This window comes from Choloepus didactylus, chromosome 5 (assembly GCF_015220235.1).
Source record: "Choloepus didactylus isolate mChoDid1 chromosome 5, mChoDid1.pri, whole genome shotgun sequence".
In the NCBI taxonomy this organism is placed as follows: Eukaryota; Metazoa; Chordata; class Mammalia; order Pilosa; family Megalonychidae; genus Choloepus; species Choloepus didactylus.
This window is the reverse complement of record NC_051311.1, coordinates 137,479,674-137,486,979: the sequence shown is the minus strand read 5'-3', so window position 1 is coordinate 137,486,979 and position 7,306 is coordinate 137,479,674.

Here is a 7,306-nt window from a genome sequence, read left to right as displayed (position 1 = left end):
TTTACATTCCTTTAAAATGTGGCTATTAGAATTTAAAATGACATAGGTGGGTCACGTTATATTTCTTCTGGAGGATAGTCAGTGAGACAGTTGGGCTAGTGAGTATGTCAAGAGCCTGTAAAACCCCAAATCTATGAACATTTCTTTGAGGAGGCTGTCTCTGAGTTCAAGGCATTTGAAGGTGACTTTCTCAGGATTTGTCCAGAGATGAGTATGCTACACCCATTCAGTCCAGGACCGTCAGAAGCTCATGAGAGGCAAGATCTAGGGGGTAAATTAATCTGTAATAAATCACAGCTGTGAGTATGACTATGTGCTCTGAGTATCAGTCCTCCTAGTGAACTGCTGAACCTGGGGCTGGGCTTGTGGATTCCTGACACATCAGGTAACATACAGAAACCACTGCAGGAAAACTTGACTGAATAATTTTTGGTTTGGTTTTCTTTCTTCAAAGAGTTAGGAGTTGGAGTCCCTGGATATATCTGACATTACAGAATGTGGTTGGGAGGTTCCAAGTGCTAAAGCCGAGATGAATAGAATGTAGAAAGTTGGCATATGATGTAGACTTCTCAAAAGATACGTGTTAGGAAAGGTTACATAGGGTAAAATTAAGAGAGATCAGTGGAGGAAGACCAGGGAAGGTTTGAAGGATTCAGCATTGGCAGCAAGGCACACAAATCAGAGGCAGAACCCTTCTTAAACAGAAGACAAGGCTATATGCCTGATAAGGGAACAGAGAAGCAAGGGCTGGTCTCTTCTCAGTTACATTGGCTGAATGGGTTGAAATCAGGAAGTTTGTTGGAAAAAAACACGTTTCAGCACAAGGGCAATTTATTTCTTAAAATACATTGTTCTTACATGGAACTTTTAATAGGAAGTGAGATATGGTAGGTCTATATAGGTTAGAGTGAAATAACAACACACCCAAAGTAATTTGGGCAGAGAATATAAATACATATTCGGGGGCTCCTGAGGAGCTGGGGGAGGATGCAGAGGTGTTGGACTTCCTCACCTGGATTGTTGCTGTTGTTCTCACAAACACGGGGGACTGACGGCTTGATATGCTGATCCCTTTGTCTTGGGGCTTGCTCCTATGACGCTTGTTACTGCAAAGGAGAGACTAAACCTGCTTATAATTGTGCCTAAGAGTCTCCCCCGAGTGCCTCTTTGTTGCTCAGATGTGGCCCTCTCTCTCTAGCTAAGCCACCTTGGCAGGTGAACTCACTGCCCTCCCCCCTACGTGGGACCTGACTCCCAGGGGTGTAAATCTCCCTGGCAACACAGAATATGACTCCCAGGGATGAATCTGGACCTGGCATCGTGGGACTGACAACATCTTCTTGACCAAAAGAGGGATGCAAAATGAAATGAAATAAAGCTTCAGGGGCTGAGAGATTTCAAATGTAGTCAAGAGGTCACTCTGGTGGACATTCTTACACACTACATAGATAACACTTTTTAGGTTTTAATGTATTGGAATAGCTAGAAGTAAATACCTGAAACTACCAAACTCCAGCCCAGTAGCCTTGACTCTTGAAGATGATTGTAGATTACAAGGGGTGACAGTGTGATTGTGAAAACCTTGTGGATCGCTCCCTTTATCCAGTGCATGGATGAATAAGTAGAAAAATGGGAACAAAAACTAAATGAAAAATAGGTGGGATGGGGGGGTGATTCGGGTGTTCTTTCTAAAGTTTATTTTTTATTCTTATTCTGATTCTTTCTGGTGTAAGGAACATGTTCAAAAATAGATTGGGGTGATGAATGCACAACTCTATGATGGTACTGTGAACAGTTGATTGTACACCATGGATATATGGTATATGCATATATCTCAATAAAACTGAATTAAAAAAATACATTGTTCTTGATAAAGCTGTAGTCAGGAATCATTTTAGGAACAAAAAGTTCACAAATAGAATTTTTAAAAAGGATAGAAGTATATTGAGAAGTATATTCATGTCCTACCCTAGAAAATGTATCGTTTGTGTATTTCGATGGCTGGGATTGGATTAGGTTTAGCACTGAATATTTACTATGTACCAAATAGTCAGAAAATATTAAACATCATGCTAGGCCTCAGTGGTTTTACTATCTCACAGGAAACCAGCATTCAAATTCCCTATGGGAAGGCAGCCCCTGATTTTTTGAGAAACATAATATATAGCAATTATGAACATGCGCTTTATAGTCGGATGCTTGGTTTTGAGTTCCAGTTCTAGGAATTAGCTATGTGACCTTGTGCAAGTTAATAACCTCTTTATGCCTTAATTATCTCATCTTAAAATGCAAATAATTGCAATTACTTCATGGGATTGCTGAAAGGATTACCTGAATTAATCCACGTAAAAATTTATGTCGTACCTGGCATATGGCATATGCTCAAGAGTGGTAGTTGTTGCTCTTGGCTGATTCCTGTGTTCTTAGTATATTCATAGGACCTCAATACTTGAGGGCTATAGTGATAAGCAATGGTAACTTATGAGATAAAATAGAATGCCCTCTAAGAATTTAGCTATAAAACTAACAAAAATGGAATGTTTGAAGGATAGCTGGAAGGCCTAGAAAACCGGTTTGAAGTTATTAACAGAACTTAAAAATTTTTCAATCAAAAGAGTGGTTGCTCAATTGTGGAAGAAAGAACAATGCTTCCAAGCCTTTGGATTTTATGATCCAGCTTTAAAAATAAAAATTGGAGGACCTGATGAAGCACTGCAAACTTTTCAATTTACCAAGCACTAGTGTGAAAAGACAGTCTACTACCATCATCCTGTCATAAAAGAAAGGACATCTACTACCAAAAACGTAGAAATAGCATATTCTCAGAACAAAGGTAGCACTTCCCAGAAAGTCTACTCATCTAGGGAGATATTTCTTTTTTCCACAAAGAGATGAAATTCTCATTAAAGACAAGCAGTAATCTCTGGACCAGCCTTTGGGATAAGAAAAGAAGAGTCACAGAGGCAAAAATTGGTAGTACACCCTGTCCAAGGGAAAGGAAGTCTTACCATCAGATTTTCCTGGTCCAGTGGCAACACCATTTCTAATGTAAAGATCAACATAGGAGATTTAGGGATTTGATTTTGAATACTTCCTGTCACTTTGGTCACAAAAGCAAAAGGATATTTATTGGACATTTGATTCCTCTGTTTCCCCCTTGCTTTGATTTCATGCTTACAAAGCAACCTTCTAATTCCCATTTAGAGCTGTCTACAGGGAGATATTGGGTTGACCACATGGACTTCAAATATTTCTGGTAAATGACTGAAACGGCTTCTGGGATTTAGCTTCCCATGTAGCTTGATTATAGGGGAGAGAGTGTGCTGATTATGCCCACAGGAATATTGCTACATTATATTTCTCCTAGTAAATTTATATTTCTCCTAGTAAATTAACAAATTTGCATTTGTGTTGACTCTGGTTTCTTGTGCTTTTTAGCCAGCTTGTCCCAGTCTGTCAGGGCCTGATCACCTCCAGGCACTGATAAAATGAAATTGCTAGGTTGTGGAAGCAGCAGGTCTCCTTGCAGAGAACATCACATGAGCACATCTCCACCTTCAGACAGAAGGCTATCTACCCTACTGCTCTTTATGAGGAACACATAAAGAACAACAATGGGCTTAATAGCCAAAATGCAAGCTAAGCTGTACCCCAAGATACAGTGACTTAAATAAGATAGAAGTTTCTCTCTCTCTTATCAAACAGTCTACAGTAAGAGGTCAAGGTGTGGCCCAGTGGCTCCAATCAACAAGAGAAGAGGCCCAGGTTTCATTCAGAGACCTGTTTCTTCCATCTCATTGCTTCACCATCTCCCTGGCTGTTGTCTTCATCCACATGATTGAAACTGGCTCCATTCATGTTTGTGAAAATGTGTAAGAAAATGTCTGGGGCAAGTGATTCCAGCTTTAAGGAAGGGTCTGGAAATGGTATATATCACTTTTGGTTTTATCCTGTTGGTCCAAATTTAGACACATAGCCACATCTACCTGTAAGGAAGAGAGGAAAAGGGGGTACAAGGATAATTGGTACTAGTAATTTCTGCTAAACATGTAAAAGAGGAATATCTGATAAAGGAATGTTCCTTTTACCATAGGCCAAAGGCATGTGCCCTTTAAGGAATATGGTGCATACAGCCTGGATCCAAAGGGAATAAAAAGTCAAGGGTTGTGGGGATGCTAACAGCACCCTAAATGACCTTTGCATTCTGTTGTTTCCATACAAGTGCACAAGCAAACTACCTAATGGTCTCAATTTTATTATGTTTCTTCTCATGATACGAAGCTTCAGATGAAGCCATGATGAGATCTTTATAAAAAGACGGCAGAAAGTGAACATGAGCAAGAATGTCTCATGTTTACTTAAGCAGCCTGCAGAAAAGCTTAGGCGATAGCACATCATTTTGAGCAGAGAGTTTGAAACACATTTAGGGACACATAGTATGTTACATTTGGAAGATTCTTGTAGAAATTATTGCAAGGAACAGTAAAGTGCATTCCTTTGTTCAAACACCAAATTTCAGGTCGGCTTTTCATATTTTTCACCTTCAAAAGAGTGGCCTTCAGTGGTGAAGATCACCTTGAAAAGGAGAAAAGGGACAATTTGAATAACCACAAATAACTTCCTCTGGATGAAAGCTGTTGGGTTTTCTCTTCTTTATTTATTCTCAGCTTACCATTTTCTGAAAAAGCAGCAGCTACACTTCATATTATACCACGTCTTGCTGTGCTCAGCATCATGCCATACTGCAAAGAACATACAAAACACCTTGATCGTGACCAATTTATTCAAACCTGCAAATGATCCCTGTGAAATGTGTTCTACCCTTATTCATCTCTGTCTGATGCAAAAAATGTGAACAAACCTCAATAAATTTACATTCTTGGGACACACTTTGAGCATGTGGCTTAATGTTTAAAAATTAGCTCCAAGTTGTTCCTTTTTTTTAACCCTTTTAAATGACAAAATATACCTAAAAAGAGAGATTAAAGAATAACAAAAAGAACAGCATTATCTGTCTTAAGAAATAGAACTTTGCTAATAGCCTTGAAGGACCCTGTGTACCTTCCCCCAGTCACCCCTGCTTCTTACTCCTCTCACTCAGAGGGAACCCATGTATTGAAATGTTAATCATTCTCTTGCTTCAAAAAAAAATGGTTTTGCTACATGTGTATGTATTCATAAAAGGAAATGTTTTTTATTTTGCCTGTTTTGGGCTCTCTATAAATGTATTCTTTTGTGAACTGCTCACAATCCATGTTGATAATGCAGCTACATTGCATTCATTCTTGCTGCTATATGATATTCCATTTTATAAATATACCATAATATATTTATCCATTCTACTATTGTTGGATATTTGGGTTGTTTTCAGTTTTTTGCCTCTTTGATCTTTCTTGTACATGCCTCCTGACGAATATATGCATGTATTTCTCTAAGCTAAATATTTAAATGTGAAATTACCAGGTTGTAGGGTTTGTGCAACTTTACTAGGTAATGTCTAACAATTTTCAAATGTCTTAGAACCAATTTACACTCCTTCTAGTTGTGTGAAAAGTTCCCTACATCTTCATTGTGATTTTAATATGCATTCCATGATTACTAACAGAATGCCTGTTTGTTTTTACCTTTTTTTTTCTATTGGTTGATTTATGTTTCATTTGATTTGCTGGAGTTTAAAATAAATTCTAGATACTGATCCTTGATGGTTTTATGTGTTGCAAATGTCTTTTCCGTTTGTGGTTTGTGTTTTCACTTTCTTTTAGGTATCCTTTGATGAACAGATGTTCTCAATTTAATGTTGTTGACTGTATTAATATTGTCTTTATTGATTGTGCTTTTTGTGACTTAAAAAAAATTATTTCTTATCCCAAATTCATAAAGATACTCTCTCATATTTCTCCTAGTATCTTTAAAGTTTTGCCTTTGTTTCATCTGGAATTAATTTTTTGTATATGGTGAGGTAGAAGAGGTACAGAAGAGCAAAAAGAAGAAAAATCTATAATCCTACCTTTTTTGTATGCATATATGTATACAATTAGTACAATAAAATAATTACAGGAAATTGAAGTACAATTTGTGCCCTGAATTTTTTTTACTTAACACTGAGAATTTTCTTATATTACTAAAAATTCATAGAAAACATTTTAAATGTTTCCATAAATGTCCATTTATGTATCAGTTAGAATTAGGTTTGCCCGCAAGGGACTAAAACTCCAAAATAACACACTTAAACAAAATAGAAGTTCAGTTCTTTCTCACATATAATTTGGAGGTGGGCAACCCAGGCTGGTGTGATGGCTCTGCTTCATGTAGTATTTGGGTCTCCAGATTCCTTTTAGCTCTCTGTTCTATCACCCCTCAGGCATGTCCTTTGTGCTCATGCTCTAAGTTCCAATTATCAGGACAAAAGAAGGAGGGATAAAGTATACATCAACTGCCTACTGATGATAGTTTCTACTATACTTATGCTCCAATGGCCACAACTCAGTCATATTGCCACACCCAGCTGCAAAGGATTCTGGGAAATATCATTTTTATGCTCATCAGCTATATTTCCAGCTAGAAATTCTATTATTCTAGAAAATGGGAAGAACAGATATTGGGGGACAGTGTGCCACAGAATATACATAACGTGTTTAATCTAGCTTTCCTTTTGGATATTTTGGTTGTTTCCTCCCCTCCCCTCCTTTTATATATAGCACTTCTCTGAACATATCTCACTACAGCTGTGATTATTTCTTTCTGATAGATTTCTAGGGATATAACTTTTGGGTTCATCCCAAAAGTTACATACTTCAAGAGTATGGTTTTTTAAAGCATTTCAAAATGACTTTCCAAAAAATTGGCCCATTGGAAATGAAGCTTATTGATTATATTTTCAGTGTGTGCTTTGACCAAACGTTATACAGAGATTTGTGTGAAAAACATGCTGAAGAGCAACCAGCATATTACTGTGAGTGAAGATGAGTGTTTCGGGTAGAACGTCATTAATTAAACCAGGGCTTCAGCTGAACCCACCGGTCATTTCCACATAATTTGACAATAGAAAAGAGAGTCCAAGAGATGATAAGACTAGCAACTAGTTTCTCCCTCTAAGTAGAACTTTGAGAGTACTATTAGCCATATATGGGGGACTATGACTCCATAGTTAAAAGAAGAGGTTGCAGTAACTTTTTCTTTCTCTAAAAATCTTACCGCTAAGTAGTCACTTCAGATATACGCATGTTCCTGCCTTGATTTTTTTTTAAAAAGTTATTGTACCTCATCATGCTTGCCTCTGTGGGACTTGTACCAAGTCTGTATTGTA